Source organism: Geotrypetes seraphini, chromosome 9, assembly GCF_902459505.1.
Source record: "Geotrypetes seraphini chromosome 9, aGeoSer1.1, whole genome shotgun sequence".
NCBI lineage: Eukaryota > Metazoa > Chordata > Amphibia > Gymnophiona > Dermophiidae > Geotrypetes > Geotrypetes seraphini.
This window is the reverse complement of record NC_047092.1, coordinates 67636293-67660783: the sequence shown is the minus strand read 5'-3', so window position 1 is coordinate 67660783 and position 24491 is coordinate 67636293. Positions and strand designations below refer to the sequence as shown.

General features: G+C 46.7%; 1 protein-coding gene and 1 long non-coding RNA gene across 6 annotated transcripts in view; one reads left to right on the top strand and one right to left on the bottom strand.

Annotated features, from left to right (window-relative positions):
- Positions 1-2674, bottom strand: part of LOC117366841 — a 28568-nt gene extending 25894 nt beyond the window's left edge. The window contains exon 1 of the long non-coding RNA XR_004540654.1: positions 2544-2674. This is a non-coding gene — a long non-coding RNA (uncharacterized LOC117366841). The remainder of the gene's footprint in view (positions 1-2543) is intronic.
- Positions 2266-24491, top strand: part of SCAF11 (SR-related CTD associated factor 11) — a 543954-nt gene continuing 521728 nt past the window's right edge. For 2 of the 5 annotated variants that reach the window (XM_033958787.1, XM_033958788.1), the window contains exon 1: positions 2720-2908. The gene's annotated coding sequence lies outside the window, so the exon portion shown is untranslated. Of the gene's footprint in view, positions 2397-2719; positions 2909-24491 lie in introns of those variants that run through there. The other 3 variants (XM_033958789.1, XM_033958791.1, XM_033958790.1) reach the window with 2 other exon arrangements.

Genomic DNA, 24491 nt, shown 5'->3' with positions numbered 1-24491 from the left:
AAACTAACCCCCTCTTTTATGAACGCATAGCGCGGGTTTTAGCACCGGCAGCGGCGGTAACTGCTCGGTCGCTCACAGAATTCCTATGAGTGTTGGAGCAGTTACCACTGCTGCCGGCGCTAAAACCTGCACTATGGGCCTGTTTTACAAAGCCGCGCTAGCGGTTGCTGTGCGGCAACAACCCCGAAGCCCTTTAAATCTCTTTGGGCTTTGGGGCCGTTACCGCGCTGCAGCCGCTACCACAGCTTTGTAAAACAGGCCCTATACATTTGTAAAAGAAGGGGTAAGTTATTTTTACCCTGCAACTTTAATTTCAAATTGTTCATGTGGTTCACCAGATCTGCAAAAAAAAAAGCCAATTTCCAATGCCACTTAGTATCTGATAAAAGTGGTTCATAATGGTTTTTCTCAGTAAGAAATATATAAATTTCATTATTCAGATGAAAAAAGCATGAAAGAACCTTTCCACAGCTAAGCCAGATTCCTAAGGCCATTCCTTTGGGGCGTCCGGGCCAATCAGAGCCTTAGGTCCCTTCCCTGTGATCCAGGGAGGGGCCTGAGACTCTGATTGGCCCAGGTTGTAAAAGGCCCCTCCTATGGGAGGGGCCTTAATCAATCTGGGCCAATCAGAGCCTCAGGCCCTTCCCCGGTGCATTCCAGGATGCACGGGAGAGGGGAAGGCCCATTTTGGAAGAGGCAGGCCAGCTGACTGGAAGGAGTAGGCATCCCTCCGGTCAGTCATCTAAAGGTACAGGAGAAGAGTGGTTGGAGGTGGGGGGGGAGGGTTGTGATGCAGTGGGAGAGAATGGGCATCTCTCCTGCTGCTGAAGGGGGGTGGTCTTGGCGATGGGAGAGAGTGGGCATCTCTCCAGCTGTGGGTGCATGTGTGTGTTTGTTTGCAGAGGAGAGAATAGGCATCTTTCCTGCTGTGGGGGGGGGGGGAGTGGTTGTTTGGTGTTAGGAGAGAGTGGGCATCTCTCCCGCTGCAGGGGGGCATTTTGTGGCAGCGGGAGAGATTGAATATCTCTCCCGTTGTTGTGGTTTTTTTTGGGGGGGGGTTCGTGTTTTTAGCGAGTCTTCGCTACTCTCTGCCAACCTCATTTACATGAGCGTTTTTGGAGAATGACTCACGTTTTGAAATTTGCTATCAAAGCAGGAATAGTGGGAGAAGTAAACAGAGGCAGGGAAAAAGGAAGTACAACAGGTAACAGTTGATAAGTTGTCTAAGGCAGTGATTCCCAACCCTGTCCTGGAGGAACACCAGGCCAATCGGGTTTTCAGGCTAGCCCTAATGAATATGCATGAGAGAGATTTGCATATGATGGAAGTGATAGGCATGCAAATTTGCCTATCACTGGTCTAAGGATGTGAGCTACTTCTACCTTGACCAATGGATAAGTAGACAGGAGGGACCAGAATGAAAGCATAAACTAAATAATGTAAAGCTGCAGTCAGCTTTGTGTGCCTTCTCTGTGTGTATGACACCCATTCTTGCAAGAGAGTAAAATAAAACTATTTGCTATTTCACATTTGAGTTTGTCCTGAGTTCATCCAGAGAGAGATTGTTTCTCACACTCATAATCTATTTAATGTACCTGGGGCAGTAGAGGATTAAGTAGCTTGCCCAGGGTCACAAGGAACAGTGGAGGATTAAGTGGCTTGCAGAGGATCACAAGGAGCAGTGCAAGGTTTGAACTCACAACCTCAGGTAGCTCTAACCACTACATACTCTCCTCAGCATCTCATAGCACCATACAACTTTCAAAATAATAACAGAGATGCAGGCAGTGCTCATAGCTCCCTAGCAACCTAGTAGGAGCTCAGACAGTGAAATTCATGAGTCCTTTTGTGTTCAACAAAACCAATCAGATGTGAGAGACACAATTGGTGAAATAAAACTAGACAGAATAATTAAAACATTTCACAATGGCAGTGAAACAAATACCAGGTGTTTGTTTTTAAGAAATAAACCTTATTCTGAGTCTGAAGTAGAAATACAAGATGCAATGGTCAATCCCCACAAACTTTCATGGAGCATGGGGGGAGACTTGCTATTTTTGACGCTTGCAAGCGCCAAAAAAAAGACAGTGTAAAAGAAAACACAGATCCAGGGATCTTACATCATAGGTGGGGGGGGGGGGGGAGCAGGGATAGGCTTTTAAAGTGAACACTGGCGCTGGGAGTCACCCCCCCCTGTGACGCACACTGACGTCATATAGAGGCTCACAGAGGGGAAGGCTTTTAAGGTGGACACTGGAATGGAATTGCAGGAGACTCACTGAAGGAAAAATAATAATAATAAATTAAATTAAATATATCCATAGTCCACATATTTATAACAGTTAAGAAACAGCCAAAATTTATAGAGGATCCTTCCCCATACAACAGAAACACAGGTGAAAACGAAAATGGTACTTTTTAAATGGTCGTTTCCAAGTTTTTTTTTTTTTTTTTTTTTAATTATATAACCAGAACTTGCATTCTTTAGCGCGTCTCGGGCACCCTGGATAAAGTTGTGTGGTTTGCTCGTTTTTACTAATTACCGCGTTATCTGAAGCTTCGGTGATAGTACTACAGCTCCCAGGAAGCCGTTCCTCCCTCGATTTTTGGCAGGCGAAGTAGGCCTGCGCGCGTTAGTTCTCCTTGAACTATGTACCCTCGTTGAGTGCGTGAGATGAGCTCCATTTTGCAAACATTACGTTGATTCCGTTGGTACGCGCGACGCAAGCTGCAGTGTGTTAGAGCCGGTTATAGTAGCGCCATCGCCAGGTGTCTGCGAGCACATCCCCAGGAAAAACACAGCATGCGGCCGAGATCCTGAGAGAAGAGAAAACGGTGCCGAGGTGAAGCGAGGGCCGTAGCCTGCGCCTTAAATGTTTGGCTTCATCGCGTCTCTATCGCTGTGTAGGTGAGTCCTGGTGCGGTTACGACAGTTGACAAACTTGTTGGCAGAGAGATGGTTGTTGACCTGGAAATTTGTACTTAAGCTGGAGATAAAAAGGAGGTGGGTGTTTGGGGACTGAGGCGATGCGTGATCCGGAAAAATCATTTGCCCCCACCGCCGGCCCCTGCTTCAGCGGCTCTATCTGCCTTGGTTAGGATTTCTATTTCTCTTTCTTTGCGAAAGTTTCTAGTCGAGCCAGAAAGTTGTTTTTATTTTCTTAGGGTGGTCTGTCTGGAGGCCGCACGGCGGAAGTGCGGAGCCAATTGAGGCCTAGTTCGGCGTCTGAAGGCAGCGAGCAGGGAGCGGTTTCGGGAACGGAAACTGGGAAGAGAAAATTGGTTGTTAAGCTATCTCCACTCCTGCTCGTCCCGTCTTTTAAGCCAGTGCGGTGGAGGGACCCACTCACTTTCATTTACGGCCGGGTGTTACGAATACCCCTGTTATCGATCACTTTTGCCTCTTTACGGCAAGGTGGACTCTTTTGGTTGTTCCAAGTAGGATTCGGTTCTAGCAGCACATTTTGGTTTCTTGCTCTGTTTCATGCTTACAGTGCGTTGGCTTTCAGAGGGGATTTGTTTATTCATTTGTGCTCTTAGGGACAGAATAGAACCGAGGGGGAGGGGGCGGCGGCACATGTATGAGTAGACAACAAAGTCAGGTCTTTAATTTTTGCTGAGGTTTATTTTGTACATTTAGTCTTTCAGGGTTCTGGTTAATAACTTTTATTCTGTTTATTCTATCATTTACCTTGGTTGATATATGGTTTTGTCTAACTTTTACAATTGCACTTCTCTTTCTGCAGTAAGGGTTTATATGACGTTCCTAAAAATGTAAAGAAACAAAAAACAGCACCAAGGATCATCCAGATTCGGGAATAAACGTTTTATTCTTGGCACAGTTATAGGTGTTCTTTAACAAGCATAGTACCCCTTTATTTTATGTCTACAAGTGATTTGTACTTTTCATCAACTTGAATTGTCAACAATCTCAATTGACCCCTGAGGCAGTTGTTTTTACACTGAAACACTAGGATGGTGTCAGGTCTAAGAATATATCATTTATTCCTGAATCTGGATAGTCCTTGGTGCTGTTTTTTGTTTCTTTGTGTGTGCTGTACATCGACCTTATACACTTCTTCATTACTAAATATGTGCAATTCTCTGCTGCTTCTTTGGCATGTTCTTGGCAGCTGTCTTCTCATTATCCCAGGACAAGCAGGCAGCATATTCCCACACATGGGTGACGTCACCGACGGAGCCCCGCAGCGGACAGCCTCGAAAGCAAACTTGCTTGAAGATCTCGATCTTTCGAGCACTGTACCGCGCATGCGCGCGTGCCTTCCCGCCCGAACTAGGGGGCGCATCTCCTGAGAGGATCCTCAGTTCGTTTAATTCCGCGGAGACAAGAAGATACGTTTTTCTACATCTCTGCAGCATTGCCTTCTCTTCACCGCAGCTGTTTCTTTTCTTTCAGTTAAGTTCGGTCGCTGTGCTCTCCTATTTCTTTTTCGTTTTCTTTTCTTAAAAAAAATAAAAAAGTTTCAATTGTTTCTTTGATTTTGTGTCCGGCCGGTGAGCCTTGGGCCTAGGCCCATTTGCTCCTTTCGTTCTACACGGACTTTATTTTTTCCATGTCCCGGCCTCTTACCGGGTTCAAACGTTGTCGCCAGTGTAATCGTGTGATTTCGGTCACCGATCCCCACTGCTGCTGTCTACAGTGCCTGGGTCCCACTCATTCCCCAGAAGATTGTCACCGTTGTTTCACTCTTACTCCACGGGCTTTTCGACGCCGGTGCGCTCAATTTTTTCAACTTTTCGGAGACATGGAGCAACCTTCGGATTCTGCTTCGACCTCGGCGGCTGCCCCGGTGTCGAAGGCTTCGACCCAGGCTCCGGCTGGAGCTTCGGTCTCGAAGGCCTCGACCTTACCTGCTTCGGTTCCCTCGAAGACGGTGCCATCTGCGAAGTCTTCTATGGGGGGTAAGTCTCCGGGTTCTCTTTCAGGTACCGTACCCAAGAAGCCACCAGACTCCTCTGCACGTCCATCTTCCAAGCGTACCTCCAAGATAAGGGAATACTCACCTTCGAGGTCGCCCTCTTCGGAGCGTACTGCTGCACCTACGAGGTCAGAATCTTCTGTCTCGGTGCCGATGCTGGAGGGCATGCTGAAATCTATACTCGCCACTCAGATTTCCTCCTTAGTGGCTCAATTGGTCCCGTCCTCGACCTTGCCTCGGACTGATCAGCCTGTCACACAACCAGAGCTTCCAGTATCTCGAGGCCGATCCAGGACACCGAAGAAAATTTCTTCGTCTGATTCTTCTCCAGACTCGCCTCCTCCGAAGCACCGGTCGAAGCATTCGAGACCTATTGCTCCCAAGCTTCGGAGGGAGTCTTCGGCATTGGATACCGAGACTTCTCTGCCTCATTCTTCGAAGCAGAAGCACAGATCTCGACACCATCGCGCATCGACTCGAAGTCCTTCTCGACCGAAGACTCCACCATCAAAGCCACCCCGTCGAGACAGTTCACCACAGACCTCGACTCATTCTGTACCACGTACACCTGGTACTTCTCCATCCAGGAGCCTGAAGAGAAAACATTCTCTTACTCCACCTCACAGTGCAGCTTCTTCTGTGACTCTACGTCTAGACTCAGAACCACTTTCACCATATTCTAGAGAGGCTTCTCCCTCATACTCAGCTCTTCCTAAATCTCGCAGTGTATCTCCTGAGGAAGCGTCTGATTCCAAATCCATTTCTTTTGCCAAATTTATTTTTGATATGGGACAAGCTCTCAAACTGGATCTTCATTCAGATTCTAAATATACTCCTGAATATTTAGCAGATATGGAGCTTCCTCATCCACCGAAAGAGTCCCTCAGATTACCTATGACTCCTGTTCTGAAACAAACCTTTGTTCGTAATATGGAGACTCCTTATTCCATCACTGCCATTCCATCTAAATTGGAATCCCGTTATCGAACAGTTCCATGTAAAGGTTATGAAAAGTCTCAACTATCTCATCAATCCCTGGTAGTAGAATCCTCTTTAAAGAAAGCACATCCTTCCAAAATCTATGCTTCAGTTCCTCCAGGTAGAGAAGGTCGTACCATGGATAAGTTTGGTCGCCGTTTATACCAAAACTCTATGATGGCAAATAGAGTTCTTAATTACAGCTACATCTTTACGTCCTACTTCAACCATTTTCTGAAGATTTTACCATCTTTTTACCCGGATATCTCTACCACTCGTCTTTCAGAATTTAAACTCATCCTTAAGACTCTTTCTCAATTACGACTCTTCATGTTACAAGCCTCATATGATGCATTTGAACTCTCGTCTCGGGTATCGGCCTTTGCTGTAGCCATGCGTCGTTTAGCATGGTTACGTATTGTGGACATGGATCCCAACCTTCAAGATAGATTGGCAAATCTACCTTGTCAGGGAAATGAATTATTTGATGACTCTATTGAGGCAGCTGCCAAGCGTCTTTCAGAACATGAACGCTCTTTTGCTTCCCTCATTCGACCAAAACCTAAACCTGCACCAACTAGAGGTTTCAAACAGACTCCACGTCGTTATCCTCAGAAAACGACTCCTGCTTTTTCAAGACCTCCTCCTCGTCGTCCTCCTCAACAACAGCGACAACAAAAATCTCAGACTCCTGCTGCCACCAAGCCTGCTCAGTCTTTTTGACAATATCGACATGAGCATTCAAATTTCTCTGTTTCCAAATTCTCCCCTCCCCATAGGGGGTCGCCTTTCCACATTTTATCACCAGTGGGAGCTCATTACATCAGATCTCTGGGTGCTTACCATCCTACGAGAGGGATACTCTCTTCGGCTCCTTCAGGTGCCTCCAGATCGCCATCCAAGAGTGTCCTTCCAATCAGTCGCATCTTCCCCTTCTTCTCCAAGAAGCTCGAGCTCTGCTTCTCCTACGAGCTGTGGAGGAAGTTCCTCTTTCCCAAAGGAACTTGGGATTCTACTCCCGTTATTTTCTAGTTCCCAAAAAGACGGGGGATTTGCGACCGATCCTGGATCTCAGAGCTCTCAACAAATATCTAGTCAAAGAGAAATTTCGAATGCTCACACTGCCAACTTTATATTCCTTAATGGACCAAGGGGATTGGATGTGTTCCCTCGATCTCAAAGAGGCGTATACTCATATCCCTATTCATCCAGCATTTCGCAAGTACCTCAGATTCCAAGTAGGAAGCCTTCATCTGCAGTACCGAGTTCTCCCCTTCGGATTGGCTTCTTCTCCCAGGGTTTTCACAAAATGTCTCGTGGTCGTGGCTGCAGCTCTTCGCAACCAGGGTCTCCAAGTATTTCCATACCTAGACGACTGGCTCATCAAGGCTCCCTCTTTTTCAGGGGTTATTGCAGCGACCCAACAGACTATTCTTTTTCTACAAAGTTTGGGATTTCACATCAACTTTCCCAAATCTCAGTTGACTCCTTCTCAGTCTCTCCAATTCATAGGAGCAACTGTCTGGACACTATCAATCTGAGAGCATACCTTCCACAACCACGTCAGGCCGCCCTGCTTCAGATTTCTCAACAACTCTTCCAACTTTCAACTGTTCCAGCACGAAAGATGATGGTTCTGCTCGGTCACATGGCTTCTACAGTTCATGTGATTTCTTTTGCCAGACTTCACCTTCGTATTCCTCAATGGACACTGGCATCCCAATGGCAGCAATCAGTGGATCCACCAACTCGACTGATTTCCATAACTCCTTCATTGCGGAAGTCTCTCCTTGGATGCTCTCTTTAAATCTTTCCAGAGGCTTGCTGTTCCACCCTCTTCCTCATCAGAAAGTCCTCACAACCGAATCATCAATGTACGCATGGGGAACTCATGTGGACGGTCTTCGCACTCAGGGTCTCTGGACTCAAGCAGACCGTCGGTGTCATATCAATCTATTGGAACTCAGAGCGATATTCTATGCTCTCAAAGCTTTTCAACATCTCCTTCACGACATGGTGATTCTTGTACGTACCGACAACCAGGTAGCCATGTATTATGTCAACAAACAGGGAGGGACGGGCTCTCACTCCCTCTGTCAAGAAGCTCTGAAATTGTGGCATTGGGCAATTCTTCACAACATCTTCCTCAGAGCTGTTTATATTCAGGGTCAACACAATTATTTGGCGGACAAATTGAGTCGTCTTCTACAGCCTCACGAATGGACACTCAATTCTCCTACTCTTCGCCAAATCTTTGCCCGTTGGAGAACTCCACAGATAGATCTGTTTGCGTCACCTCTCAACTTCAAACTGCCTCAATTTTGCTCCCGCATCTATGCCCTCAACGTCTCGAAGCGGATGCGTTTCTACTGGACTGGAGGAATCAGTTCCTTTATGCTTTTCCTCCGTTTCCTCTGATTCTCAAGACTCTAGTCAAACTGAAGTCAGAACATGCCACCATGATTCTGATAGCTCCTCGGTGGCCCAGACAACCTTGGTTCTCCCTTCTACTTCAACTCGGCACCAGGGAGCCTCTACTTCTACCAGTATTTCCCTCTCTACTCACGCAGAGTCAAGGATCCTTGCTTCATCCCAATCTGCAGTCTCTACATTTAACAGCTTGGTACCTTTCTGCATAACAGACTTTTCTCAATTCTCTCCGTCTGTTCAAGATATCTTACTTGCTTCCAGAAAACCATCAACTAGACAATGTTATGGCCAGAAGTGGACTAGATTCTCTGCTTGGTGTTCTACACGTCACTTGCCACCCAGATCTTCCTCCTTGACATCCGTTCTGGACTACTTACTCCATTTATCACAATCTGGACTTCAAACTACATCTATTCGAGTCCATCTTAGTGCTATCGCTGCTTTTCATCAGCCTTTGGATGGAAAACCCCTTTCTGCACATCCTATCGTTTCTCGCTTTATGAAAGGACTTCTCAATCTCTATCCACCGCTTAAACCACCTCCAGTGGTTTGGGATCTCAATGTTGTTTTAGCTCAACTTATGAAACCTCCTTTTGAACCACTTGACAAAGCCCACCTCAAGTATCTCACTTGGAAAGCTGTGTTTTTGATTGCTCTCACTTCTGCTCGAAGAGTCAGTGAGCTACAAGCTTTAGTTGCAGATCCACCCTTCACAGTTTTTCACCATGACAAAGTGGTCCTCCGTACTCATCCTAAATTCTTACCTAAAGTTGTTTCAGAATTTCACATCAATCAGTCTATTGTTCTACCTGTGTTTTTTCCAAAGCCTCATTCTCATCCTGGAGAAGCCGCTCTTCATACCTTGGACTGTAAACGTGCTTTGGCTTTCTACCTCCAACGCACTCAACTTCACAGAACATCTCAACTTTTCATCTCATTTGATCCAAACAAGTTGGGACGTCCTATATCAAAATGCACAATCTCCAACTGGATGGCTGCTTGTATTTCTTTCTGCTACACTCAGGCTGGTCTTCCTCTGCAAGGTCGAGTGACGGGCCACAAAGTTAGAGCTATGGCGGCATCTGAAGCTTTCCTTCGATCAACTCCCATTGAGGAAATCTGCAAAGCTGCCACTTGGTCCTCGGTTCATACTTTCACCTCTCATTATTGTCTGGATTCCTTATCCAGGAGGGATGGCCACTTTGGCCAATCTGTTTTGCAAAATCTTTTTTCGTAAATTGCCAACTTCCCTCCATCCCTTTTTACTTAGCTTGGAGGTCACCCATGTGTGGGAATATGCTGCCTGCTTGTCCTGGGATAAAGCACAGTTACTTACCGTAACAGTTGTTATCCAGGGACAGCAGGCAGATATTCCCACAACCCTCCCACCTCCCCTGGTTGGCTTCTTGGCTAGGTATCTGAACTGAGGATCCTCTCAGGAGATGCGCCCCCTAGATCGGGCGGGAAGGCACGCGCGCATGCGCGGTACAGTGCTCGAAAGATCGAGATCTTCAAGCAAGTTTGCTTTCGAGGCTGTCCGCTGCGGGGCTCCGTCGGTGACGTCACCCATGTGTGGGAATATCTGCCTGCTGTCCCTGGATAACAACTGTTACGGTAAGTAACTGTGCTTTCTGGCTGATCGATTCAGTAAAGCTTGTCCATGCAAATGATCAAATCGTAAACACGCCCCCACGTCTCGCTGTAACATCGATCGACACGCGTGTGCACTGTCTCCTTGTTGATTTTGAAGCACATAATGCATGGGCTAGCTCTTTTGGACTTCACTGCTTAGAAATGGGGCGGGGTTTAATTGTGGACATCATTGGCGGGCTCCGTCCATTTCTCTCAGGAAAAGAACTATTAAGTTGCTAGAAGGCACAACAGTTAACAGCAGTTGAATGCGCTGGGATCACACACTGTTATATACAGCCTACGAATCCCAGGAGGCTGTGCGGCTCTTTCTGCAGTGAAGCACGAAGCAACCAAAGGCAACCCCGTGTCGTCAGATGCATGCGACAATCTACCTGGAAGAGAGGGGGGGGAGGGAAAGCTGGCCCTTAAAAATTATTTTTGATTTTTAATTTTTTAAAAAAATTTGGCATTGATATATGAAATGTACAATGCGCAAGGAGAGCACGGGGTTAATCCACGATTTTCTCACCATGCGTATTACAGATCCGAGATTCACTCCCGCGCTCGCTATGTGCATTCAAAAAAAAAAAAAATTAAATATTTCTAACGCTTATGTACATGAAAGTTTACATATATTTAAAGTTATTTTGGATTTTTTGTGGGGTAGATATATATTTTTAATGGGGTTCTTAACATGCACGTGGCAGTTGCTAGGCAGGAATAGTCGGTGAGGATGTAAAGCGACTGATCCTCAGCAATCAAAACTTTTTGGTACAGAAAGGCCAGTCATTTTGGACGAAATGGTTTCATGAATTGATGCCTTAAGAAATTTACATGCCTTTTTACTCATTTGCATGCGCAGATCGGTTAGGATGAGGATGGGGTCTGGAGGAAGGTTAGTGAAACAATTCCAGCTCTAGAGCTAAACTTGCAAGTGACGGTCAACTTTCAGTGGCATCCCCAGTGGGAGAGGAAGGAAGGCTCTCATTCTTGCAGTTACAGCCCCTTTGATTCCCCTACCACTAGCCACCCCAAGTGAAAGCTGACACATTTTGATCACTAAATTGAAAATAAAATCATTTTTCCTACCTTTGTTGTCTGCTGATTTCATGAGTCTCTGGTTGCACTTCTTCTGACTGTGCATCCAATATTTCTTTCTTTCTGCATGCTTCCTCTCCTCCAGACCTCATTCCATTCCTCAACCAACATCTCTCTCTGTCCCTCCATGAGTCCAACTTTTCTTCCTCTCTCCTCCGCCCCCATTGGCAGCATGTCTCCCTCTCTCTCTCTCATTTCCTCCTTTACTGCAAAGGGAGTAGGGAAAGAGAGAGAGAAATCCAGGTTTCATCTCTCCCACTCCCTCTACTGCCACATCCAACATTTCTCCCTCCTTTCTACCAGTCCAACATTAAGGCATGGGATCCCTGACGGTGGCGGCTTCTTTCAGCAGAGAGGGTTAGGCACCAGTGGCCATTAAGAAGGAAGGGGGCGGGAGAATTGCACAGTGTGTACCCCCAACAAGCGGCTCGTGTACCCTTATGTTAAATTCTTTTTTAGACTACTTAGAAAAAAAAGAGCTAATAGGCTTAACATACGAGGGGACCATGTCTGAAGCAGCTGATGGGGGCAAGTATTTTTGCCTTGCTGCTTTTTTTTTGTTTTTGCTGGGTTGTTGCTGCCCACAGTAGTTTACAATACAATAGAACTTGGTATGTAAACAATATAAAATGCATATATGTAAATGGGGATAGTAGATTCCCTACCTAATATCTGTAGATGCTACTGTTTTCATTCCATGAATAATCAAACAGTAAGCATCCAAAGTCCATTTGTAAAGCTGGATCTTTATTGTTTAAAGGATTTCATGTTTTTCTTGGGATTTCTTGTCATCCAGGTAATATTTTCTTCGCTGCCTTGCAGGAGCTGAAATGAGAGACGAATAACACAAAAGTGGAAAACATAAAAAAGAGAGCGAATTTGAGTCTTTTGAAGTGAACTGTAGTCCACAAAGTTCATGTCTCGTCTTTTATAGATGGCACCATCTGGGTACTTGAGTGTAGCGACAAGTTGCCACTGGTGATCCATGATTAAGCAGCATTGACAGCATTTTCTGTAAGTTATCTGCCTTGGAAAATGACAAGAGACCCCCTCTTCAGTTCAGCATGGGTGAGATGGCTACTAACTCTCAGGAGGCCACACTTGTCGATTTGAAATCCTTATAATTTAGCTGTTGATTCCCACTTTCCGCGAACTGCAGAAGGGTACCACTTTAAGGTCTTGGATTCCTCCTTTTCTGCAGTGGAGAACAGCTCCTTCAGTTTTTCCTTCTGCAAGCGAACTCAGAAGGTGTGTTCTGCTCTGCTTTTTGTTATTTTGGGGTATTTTTCCACTGTATGTTTGAATTTCTTCATGGCTTCGGTGCTCGGAGGTCCCCTTCTTGGGCTTACTCTGCCAGGGAAAGGACGCAGTCCTGCGTGGATGGAAAGATTTAAAAACTTAGTTGTTCTCACAATATCTTAAAAGTTCATCTGCTGAAGTGTTGTATTAATAGTATATTTTATTCTTTTAGTTTTAATTTTATTTCTTTAATTTTAAGTATTAATGCTGCTTCTGGAAATGATACACCAATAGCACTCTCTTTTATGCCTGCTATTATGTCTTTCTAATTTTAATCAATTGTGAACCGAGTCGAGCTCCTTCGGGAGATGACCAAGTATATAAACCGAAGATTAGATTAGATTTCATCAGAGGCTTGAGCACAAGCTGTGGAGCCCGTGTGTAACAAACCTCTGGGTATCAGGGAGATGGCTGCATAGTTTCTCCCCCCATTGCTGTGTGAGGATTCTCAGGGGTCCTGATCTGTCCGACCAACAGCCAGAAGAATTCCTTCGATGTGAAGTCTGACAATTTCTGAGGCAGAAATCCTTTTCCTGCAGACAGGTTGATTCAGACAAACAAGCACCATAAGTCACAGTGAGTACTCCCATTATTCCCTATGTTGAAAATAGGGGAGTTTGTAAATTACCATTTTAGAGGTTTCTGGGGTTAGGATTCAGTTCTCCTTCCTCTAAAACCCTAAAATTGCTATTTTAAAATTTTTGATCTAGCTCCAACAGCCCGTTTTTAACGCATTTTTCTTGAGGATGACCATCTTAGATTTTTAAGAGATTTTTTTAAACGCCATGTTTTCTGCTTCAAAACTGCTCATTTTTACTAGAGCCCACCTCTTGAATGCCCCAGGCCATTTTAGTCCCAGGTCCTGCGGGGTTTTTTTTTTTTTTTTGGTGTAGATTTGCTGGTTGAGGAGCGGCTGTTTTCGACATACCACAGGACGTGAGTGGAAGGGGCGGGAGCTTCAGGCTCAGCTCCCATTCAGTCCAAGGCCTTGGAACCCATGAAAATCCAGTCTAAGGGGAAGAGATCCTGATCAGATGACTCGAGCAGCGATGGGGCGAAATGCAATTGTGTGATGGCAGATGAACCTCCTCTTCCCCAGTCTGGTCTTCTGCAAGAAGTCTCAGGTCCCCTGATGTAAGGCTTCTCCAATTTTGTCAGTCTCTTATGGAAAGTCTAGACTTAACAGGACCAAGAAGCATCCCCACCTCGTACCACACCGGCTCCAAGTGTCAGTGACCCGTTGGAGCAGGACTGAAATGATTGGAGGTCCCTTTCCATGCCTTTAATAATCATAGGGCTCTCTTGTGATAGTGGATGACTTGGGATCCCTGATGGGGTCCAGTAGCCAGGGGGCAGGAGTGGCAACGGATCACAGTGATGATCCCTCAGTGCATCGCCTTTTCAGATCAGCTTCCGTTTCCCATGTCATATCTGATACCTTTTCTATGTTGAAGCTCGATGCCCAGCAGCCCTCCACCTTTCTGTGCTCTGTTGTGTGGTACTAATGCACAGACAAACTTTTTTCATCCTCATCCAGATATCACCTTAGTCACTGCCCAATAGGAAGCGCATGAAGGCTCTCTAAGGGTGGCCAAAGCTAAGCCTAGGCTCTATCCTATGGCTCTGGACTTCTAACAGTTGTTTGTTCAGCCAAAGGTGGACTCTAAAGTAGCACAAGTGACTAAACGCACCTCTCTTCCTAGTGAAAGTGGAGTAATGCTAAAGGGCGTACAGGACTGTAAGGTGGATGTGATCCTTAAAAGACAGTTTGAAGCGTCAGCTTTGGGTATCAAAGCTGCAGCAGTCTGGTTTCTTGGAGCTTGGGGATTCCTGTCCCCACATGTTTAAGGAGGGAGTGGATTATGTGGCCGGGTACATAGTTGAAAACGCGCAAGACAATCTAGCACCGACAATACCGAGCAGACAATCACGTGCAGAACATCAGCACGCCGGACTTAAACTTAATTTTAAAGTGCTCTGAGGGGGGGGGGGGTTGGGGAGGGAACCCCCACAGTTAAGTTAGTACTGTTTGTGCCGGTGTTGGGCGGGATCCCCTCATTATAGAGGGAAGAGGCGTTTTTCCATTTTTTTTAACAGAAAAACGTCGATTTCCTCTGTAATCGGGGGTTTTTCCCCTGCCCACACCCCCAATGGCAGCAGCAACAGTACTAACTTAAGGAGGGTTCCTCCCCCACATCCCCCTTCAAAGCACTTTAAAATTAAGTTTAAGTCCTGCGCGCTGATGTCCTGCATGCGATTGTCTGCTCGGTATTGTTGGTGCTCGATTGTCTTGCGTGCTTTTATCCCGTCACTATGTGGCAGATGCTCTTTATGACATCAGAGTCCTGAGTAAGGTTTTAGCGTACTCCATTTCTGCCTGCCGGTTGTTCTGGGTGGGCAACTCATCCTCCAAGGCCACTCTCAGTAGATTATCCTTCAAGGAGTAGATGCTGTTTGGCAAAGGTCTAGACGTCCTCATGGCTAGTGTAGCGGATCGCTGACCCAAATTCCTCCCAGCTGTTGATCTGCTGTGGGTGGCAAAGGCAATTTTCATGCCTCTAGGAGATCCTACCAATTTTCCTCCAGTTACTCTTTTCAGAGGCCCTTTCAAAGGTCCAGATAGAAATTTGGCATTTACAGGTGCCAGCAACCCATGGGTTTCCACAGTGGCTCATCCTCCAAAAAGCAATAGTGACACCAGGACAATGGCCACCTCTCATATCGGAGGGTGACTGTCAACATTCTGGGAGGAATGGGAACAGATTTCATCCGACCGCTGGTTCTGGACATTTGTGAGAGGCACAGGATCGCGTTTTCTCTGCCCCCTCCAGACTTGACTCTCCAGCCGTGTGGTTGGAGAAGGCGGCCAGAGTCTGAGCAACACCATAGAACTAGTTTCCGAAGAAGAATCAGGATCAGGCAGATACTCTTTATACTTCATAATGCCCAAGAAAAGCACAGAAGATTGGAGGCCCATTCTGGATGTGAAGTAGAGTTGCATGGGGACAGAAATCTCACCCATCCCCGCCCATCCCTGCCAGGATCCTCTCTGTCCCCACCCATCCCCGTCGGGATCCTCTCTGTCCCCACCCATCCCCGCAAGAAATTACCTCCATCCCCGCCCATCCCCATAAAAAGCAGCAATTACTTCTGACAGGATCATCAATTCCAGTGTTTGCATTGCTGTTTTCCTTGTGGAATCTCTTTGGTGGAACCCTTTTTTTGTTTTCTGTTCAGGTAATTAACTTATAAACCCCCTTTTTTACTAAAGCTGACGTGTCCATTATATTATATGGACGAACCCTGCTTCCAAAGCCTTCCATCCCCGTGGGAGTCCCATGGGCCAGAGGGGGGTCCCTGTGGGAGTCCCGTGGGCCAGAGGGGGGTCCCCGTGGGAGTCCCGTGGGTTAGGGGGGATTCCCGCGATCCCTGTTCCCGTGCAGACCTCTAATGTGAAGTCTATACAAGGCTCTAAAGTTCCTTGCTTTTGCATGGAGATAGTCTGCTCTGTCATAGCTGAGGTGGCTCCAGGAGAATTACTTTCCTCTCTGGATTTGATGGAAGTGTATCTCCACATACCCTTCTTTCTGGATCACAGGCGATATCTGAGATTTCTCGTTCTGCAGTGACGCTTCAAGTTTGTGGCATGCCCTTTGATTTGGCCATTGCTCTCCGCACCTTCACCAAGATGATGGTGGTTGTAGTGGCCCACCTGTGCAGGATGGGGATTCAGGTGCATCCTTAGACAATTGGCTAATCTGGATCCCCTCTAAAGGATGGCGAGCATGCGGTTAAGCAAGTGGGTGAATCTCTTACAGACCCTGGGCTGGTTAGTCAGCTTCCGCAAAAGTCAACTGCAGCTGACTCAGTGCTTGGAATATGTAGGAGTCTGGTTTAACACGGCACTGGACCGTGTTTTTCTTCCTGAGCTATGCAAACAGAAGTTCGGGAAGCAGATCATGGAGATCTTGACTCTACCAAGCCCCACAGTCTGGCATTATCTGCAGGTGCTGGGCTCGATGGTGGCCTCCTTGGAAGTGGTTCCCTGGATGATAGCTCACTCAAGTACTCCTTTCTGTCCAGATGGTGTCTTCATTGCCACTCTCTGCAGACACAGCTTCCCTAGACTGTGGAGGCAAAGTTCAACCTGCATTGGTGGCTCCAGGGGGAGGTCTTCGCGAGGTGTATGCCTCTCTGAATCAACAAGTGGGTGACACTCATGACCGACACCAGCCTCAGTGACTGGGAGGTTCTCTGTTGCGGTCGCCCCCTCTAGGGCATGTGGTCCCCATCGGAAAGCAAGTAGTTCATAAATTGTCTAGAACTGAGCCATTCAGTTGGCTTTGCTGGAGTTGCATTCTTTCTTGACCGAGAAGGCTGTCAGGGTGTTTTCAGACAATTCCATATGGCTTACTTGAACCAAGATGTTGTTCCAGTGGGCGGAACTTCACTTGCAGGCTCCCTCAGCTGCCCAAGTGGCAGGGATAGAGAACATCCAGCCCAACTTTCTCAGCAGACAGACTCAGGATCCTGGAGGGTGTATTCCCACATTGGGACAGACCGGATTTGGATCTCATGGCTATAGCCAAGAATGCAAAGGCAGTCCACTTCTACAGTTGAAGAGCCGAGTGGGGAAGCATAGGGCTAGATGCCCTAGTACAGCCCTGGCCAACAGAGCAGTTCCTCTATGTATTTCTGTGGTGGGCCACAGTGGGTTAGATCATCCACAGGATAGTGTCCCATCAGGGGCTTGGGATCCTTGTGGCCCTGGACTGGTCCTGCAGGCCTTGGTATGTGGATTTGGTGCATCTGCAGAGAGGCAAGTTCCTGAAACTGTCTGTTCATTCGGGGCTCCTCAAGTCAATGCCTGGTTCTGATGGAGAATCTGGAATGCTTTGGTATTACAGCTCTTGAGCATGTTGCCTTGATTTGGAAGGGTTATTCGGAGGATGTGTTTACGACTCACTTCAGAGCAAAGAAGCCTGCAATGGTTGCGTCTTACAGTAAGTCCTGGAAGACTTTCCAGTTATAGTGAACCAAAGAGTAGTTGGAGCTTGAGAGGGCTCCCGTTCTGGTGATCCTTGCTTTCCTACAAGCCTGTCTTGAAAAGGACCTTGCAGTTTCATCTCTCAAAGTGCAGATTGCCAGTATCTCATGCTTTCGAGCATGAAGTGGCCTGCGGTCTCTGGCTTCTCACCCAGATGTCACTTGGTTTGTGAGGGGTAGGGGCACTTGAACTGAGACACCTATTGCGTAGACCGTTCCCATTTTGGGACCTCAAAGGGCCTGGCCTGTGCTCCATAAGAGCCTCTTTCGGAAGCTTCCCTGTAAGACTTTACAGTTAAGACAGTGGTTTGGCGAGAAAGATCTCAGAATTGCAGGCCCTCTCATGTAGGGAGCCTTTTCTCAGTTACACAGATTCAGGTGTTTCTCTGCACACAGTTCTTTTGTTTCTTCCAAAGATGGTTTCTGCCTTCCATGTCAATCAGGAACTTCATTTGCCTGCCTTTCATCTTACAGGTTCAGCCAAACATCTCTATAGCAGCACATTTAACAAGAAGTGTAGTGACTTCCTGGGTGGAGTTACAGGCTGTCTTGCCTGATGAAATCTGTAGAGTAGCTACTTGGGCTACTCTTGATACCTTTGCAAAGTTCTACAGAGTGAATGTGGCAGCTCGAGAGGATACTGCTTTTGGGTCCTCAGTTCTGAGGGCAGGCTCATATGTTTCTCCCTAGATGTCTAGCACTGCTTTGGCATGGCTTTGCTCAGCTAAAGTACAGACTCCTCATTATTATTATTATATGTAACAAAATGACAGGTTCTTACCTCGATAATCTGGTTTCTGTTAAGATACACACTGCCCTCCCTGTGTGGACTTTTGATTCACCCGATTTCTGCCTCAAACATTGCCAGTATCCATCTTGGGACCTCTTCTACATTTCCTAAGATTAAGCAGAGACGATGTTACAGGATCAGGAGTCTTCCTATTCTCTTTCCCTTTGGAGGGTATTCTATCCCCTACTAGTTGCACTTAGCAGGTTGGGGCTTAGCTACTCATGTGCGTGATTTATTGTTCACTGTTTGCTTGTTAAATGTTTATTGATCATTATTCTCTGTTTACTAAGTTTCAGAGCAAAGCAGAATGTTTGTTGTCTGGGATTCCCTGTGTCCCTCCTTCTCTTTTTTTTCTGTTTCAGTGAAGCTTGATTACTTTGGTACTAACTGAAGAGGGAGAAGATCTCCACTGCAGAAAGGGAGGAGATCAAGATCTTAAAAGTGATACCCTTCTGCAGTTTTGCAGGAAGTGAGAATCAATAGCTAAAGTATGGACTCCTGCGTATCTGAACAGAACCCAGATTATTAAGGTAAGAACCTAATCTGTTGTTGTATGCCATGGTCACCAGAGCCCATCTTTTTAGTAGATTGACATGATAGATTTTTGCTTTGGTTCTCTTGTCTGGTTGGACCACCTTGTATTTAACAGGACCTGTCTTTTCTACTGTCACACAAGTTCTTTGCCACTTGTATAGTAGCTTAATTTCTGATGAGGGTAAGAGTACTAAGACTCGATCCCCCAGTTGAAAAGTTTTCTAGATGGTTGTGTTCCTCTGGCATCACTGGTGTGGATGTGGTCACAACAGATGCCAGCCTATCAGGTTGGGGAGCTCACTTCCTGCATTCTACTGCTCAGAGTTGCTAGTCCGCGATAGAATCCTCTCGGTCAATAAATTGTCGGTATCTCAGAGTGACTTGACTTGCATTGCTGTCTTTGAGCAGATGCTCTTAGGAAAGCTGGTGAGGATTCTGTCAGACCGACAATGTGACTGCAGTGGTCTATGTCAACAAACGGGGCGACACAAGAAGTGGTCTTCTGGCCAGGGAGGCCAGTTTGTTGTTTCGGTGGTTGGAGACTCATGTGCCCCTCATTTCAGTGGCTCATACAGCAGGGCTTTTGAATACTCAAGCGATCTTTGGATCCAGGGGAGTGGATGCTCTCATTGGAAGCATTCAAGCTCATCACTTCACAGTGGGGACTACCAGTTCAGGACCTCATGATGACAGGCTGCAGTGTTTAGGTTTGCAGATTCTTCAGCTACTGCAGGGACAGCAGGTTGGAGGGTCTGAATGCTTTGGTTCAGCCTTCACCAGTCATCTTTATATGTTCCCTCCATGGTCAGTGATAGGCTGTGTTCTTCAGTGCATCATTTATCATCCAGGTCTATTGGTTCTGGTGGTTCCAGATTGACCCAGGATGCCTTGGTATGAGGACTTAATTCAACTTCAGTTGGAGCCTCCCATTCATTTGCCATGTTGAAGGGGGCTTCTGTCTCAACGATCCATAGCTGGAGAATCCCTCACTCTTTAGTCTTACAGCTTGACTTCTGATAGACAAGATGGAGAAGGAAAGGGCATTCAGAAGAGGCAATTACTAGTCTTCAGTCATGCAAGCATTCAACATTGGCAGCATATGCCAGAGTACTGAGGGCCTTTGAACTTTGGTGTGATGTGAGAGCTAATTTTCCATTCAGTTCTTTTCTGGCAAAGATTCTGGTGTTTTTGCAGCATGGTCTTAGGAAAGGTTTAGCTCTCAATTCTCTTAAAGTTCAAGAAGCATCCTTTGGCTATTTCTGAGGACCAGGGCTGTGGAGTCAGTACATAAAACTTTTGACTCGGACTCCTTTATTTATGGTAACTCCACTCTGACTCCTTATTTATTTTTATTTATTGTATCTTTTAATGCTTTCATTTTTGTAAACTGCTTAGAAACCTCATGGTTATTAGCGGTATATAAGAATTAAATTAAATTAAAATTGTCGGTAACAAAAATCTTATACATGATTACAGGATGTCCGGTGCACTACTTGGAGAGACCCCCCCCAGGAAAGAGACTTGGGAATACTGGTAGACAAGTCAATGAAGCCGTCCGTGCAATGTGCGGCAACGGCGAAAAGGGCAAACAGAATGCTAGGAATGATTAAGAAGGGGATCACAAACAGATTGGAGAAGATTATCATGCCACTGTACCGGGCCATGGTATGCCCCCACCTGTAATACTGCGTCCAGCACTGGTCACCGTACATGAAGAGGGACATAATACTACTCGATAGGATCCAGAGAAGAGCGACTAAAATGGTTAAGGGGCTGGAGGAGTTGCCATACAGTGAGAGATTAGAGAAACTGGGCCTCTTCTCCCTCGAAAAGAGGAGACTGAGAGAGGACATGATCGGAACATTCAAGATACTGAAGGGAATAGACTTAATAGATAAAGACAGGTTGTTCACTCTCTCCAAGGTAGAGAGAACGAAAGGGCACTCCAAAGTTAAAAGGGGATAGATTCCGTACAAACGTAAGGAAGTTCTTCACCCAGAGAGTGGTAGAAAACTGGAACGCTCTTCCGGAGGCTGTTATAAGGGAAAAACACTCCAGGGATTCAAGACAAAGTTAGACAAGTTCCTGCTGAACCAGAACGTATGCAGGTAAGGCTAGTCTTAGTTAGTGCACTGGTCTTTGACCTAAGGGCCGCCGCATGAGCAGACTGCTGGGCACGATTGACCACTGGTCTGACCCAACAGCGACAATGTGTTTATACCAAGGCCAGGACCAGCTCTACGTTAGCATAAACTCAGACCTCATGCGCAAGCTACAACTGATACAAACACTGCAAAAAGACTGATATTCAGACTAAAAAAAATGTGATCCCATCTCATCTTACAACCGATGTATGCCTCGCATTAAAAAAAGCAATGTTACTTACCATAACAGTTGTTATCCAGGGACAGCAGGCAGCTATTCTCACTAGTGGGTGACATGATCCAACGGAGCCCCGATGTGGACGCCTCACAAGCAGTCTTGCTTGATGAAACTCGAAGTTTCGAGTCACCCGCACCGCACATGCGCGAGTGCCTTCCCGCCCAGCACAGGGCGCGTCTCCTTAGTTCAGATAGCTAGCAGAGAAGCCAACCCAGGGGAGGCGGGGTGGGACATGAGAATAGCTGCCTGCTGTCCTGGATGCTAAGGTCCACCTTGGGGATTTTATTTATTTATTTATTTCGATTTCCATCCCGTTCTCCTAGAAGCTCAGAGCAGGTTACCAGTAAACATTCACAATCGTTTGAAAACGGACTAGTCATGACAATAAATAGGTTACAGTAGACAATAACAGAGCTTATTCTAGAGACCAGACTGGTCATAGCGAAGAGTACTAGGAGAAGTATATTGAGGAGGCAGTTTTTAATGGCCCGATTGGCGGAAGAGGACAGTCTTTACTGCTTTGCGGTAGGTCATTAGTGAATCTAGTGTGTGGGTAGTCGATTCCATAGCTGAGGTAGGATTAGCGCCCAAGAAAAGGACCTCGGTGTCATCATAGACAATACGATGAAATCTTCCACCCAATGTGGAGCGGCGGCCAAAAAAAGTAAATAGAATGCTGGGAATTATTTAAAAAAGGATGATTAACAAGACTAAGAGCTCCTTTTACTAAGGTGCGCCAGTGTTTTTAGTGCACACAGGATATTACCACGTGCTACACCGCTTGCTACGCGGCTAGAACTAGCGCCAGTTCAATGCTAGCGTTAAGGTCTAGCGCGCAGGGCAATTCAGCGTGCGCAATTCCGCGTGTTAATGCCCTAACGCACCTTAGTAAAAGGAGCTCTAAGAATGTTATAATACCCCTGTATCGCTCCATGGTGCAACCTCATCTGGAGTATTGTGTTCATTTCTGGTCTCCTTATCTCAAGAAAGATATAGTGGCGCTAGAAAAGGTTCAAAGAAGAGCGACCAAGATGGTAAAGGGGATGGAACTCCTCTCGTATGAGGAAAGACTGAAACGGTTAGGGGTCTTCAGCTTGGAAAAGAGACGGCTGAGGGGAGATATGATTGAAGTCTACAAATTTCGGAGTGGAGTAGAATAGGTATAAGTGGATCTGTTTTTCACTCCATCAAAAATTACGAAGACTAGTGGACACTCGAAGTTACAGGGAAATACTTTTAAAACCAATAGGAGGAAATTTTTTTTCACTCAGAGAATAGTTAAGCTCTGGAATGCGTTGCCAGAGGATATGGTAAGAGCGGGTAGCGTAGCTAGTTTTAAGAAAGGTTTGGCCAAGTTCCTGGAGGAAAAGTCTATAGTCTGTTATTGAGAAGGACACTAGGGAAGGCACTGCTTGTCCTGGATCGGTAGCATGGAATATTGTTACACCTTGGATTTTGGCCAGGTACTAGTGACCTGGATTGGCCACCGTGAGAACGGGCTACTAGGCTTGATGAACCGTTTATGAGCAGTAGCATCAGCCCCCTTGCTGCCGATCTATTTTCCTAGGCCTGTTGAAGCTTTCCCTCTGCTGGAGTCCTTCCATCTAATGGTTCGCAAAATAGGAAGTTACTTCATAAGAAAGGACTTCGGGAAAGAGAATGCCTAAGCAGACCTGTGTGAGCAGATTGGCAGCAAGGTGAGCCCACATCTCCCGGGCTTCTTTTTTTACGCCTTATTTTTTTACTGGTTATTCCTTCCCAGAATCGATCTTATCACCCTTCTTCCCCCAACAGCGTTTATCTAATTTCCTGCTCCCACATCTACCTTTAATTCGATGCAAAAGTTGTTGCTGAGCGGCAGTAGCAAATGCGTTTCACAGAGCTACCCTGCTGCTAGTCCGGGTGTCTTCTCGCCATTGTGGCTGCCCCAGTGGAAGTTGTCGCTGAGGGCGGGCCGCAGTAGAGTGAAGACGGCAGGAGAGCTCTGTGGATCTCTAGATTCGCTACCACCATCGGCAACAAATTTTATAACAAAATAAAGGTAGATGCGGTGGGGGGGTGGCGGGGGAGATGATGGAGAGATGGTCTTGGGGGAGATAGGGGAGAGATGGTGGAGGAGGATAAAATAGGAAGAGGGAGAGATGAACAACACAGAGATAGCAGAGGGACGCAACAGCTGAAGGCAGTCCGCTAATGCCTGAATTCATATCAAGCCACATTTAGCAATTCAAGGGATTAGGGCAGTATATTGCAAACTGTATGCCTCCTGAGATTTCAGGTGTGCCACAGCATATTGGGGAGGAGGAGAGGAGCCGGTGCTGGTTGACTGCCTACAGCACATGCCTCTTGCTGTGAGGCATGTCCTGTAGGCCAGTGTTTTTCAACCTTTTTTGGGCAAAGGCACACTTGTTTCATGAAAAAAATCACGAGGCACACCACCATTAGAAAATGTTAAAAAATTTAACTCTGTGCCTATATTGACTATATATAAAGTAATTCTCTTGAATAGGAATCAAATAAACACAAAGGAAGTATTTTATAATGCTGCCACCGCCAACAACACCGTTGGCGGCGGTGGCACTCAAGTGGCTAAAGAGCCGCAGTTTGCCGGCCTAGGGACAACACTGGAGGGTGGCCAGCTGTGCACCCCCTTGGGACGTAAACCCGGGGTGGGGCAGACCGCCCCCCCCACCCTGGTATGCCACTATCTATACCTCACTCCCTCCCTATGACCAAAAATTCTCCTTTCTTCTATTCCCCTTGTACACAACCATCTCTTTCCCTCCCTTCCTCTCTCCAAAGTCCATGCCTTCTGTGTCCAAACACTCATTCCCTCCCTTCCTCTCTCCCAAGTCCATTTCTTCTGTGTCCAAAAACGCATTCCCTCCCCCACCTCAGCATCTCTTTCCCTCCCTTCCTCTCTCCCAAGTCCGTGCCTTCTGTGTCCAAAAACCCATTCCCTCCCCCACCTCAGCATCTCTTTCCCTCCCTTCCTCTCTCCCAAGTTCATGCCTTGTGTCCAAAACGCACTCCCTCCCCCCTTTTGTGTTCCGTGTTTGCCTCCCAGCCCATCTTTGCAACTTTCTCAGCAAAACGAAGCTCAAGCTGCAAGGCTTGTCTTCTGCTTCCTGCCTGCCCTGCCGCGCACAAATAGCCGAACGGAAGTATTCTCCGACGTCAGCGCTGACGTCGGAGGGCAGGCTTTGCTTAAGCCCTCCCTCCGACGTCAGCGCTGACATCGGGGAACGCTTGCGATCGGCTATATGTTAGCTGCAGGGCAGGCAGGAACAGAAGACGAGCCTCGCGGCTCGAGATGTATTGAACTCCGCGGGTCCCCCGTCCAGCTCTCTCCTGTCCACGTG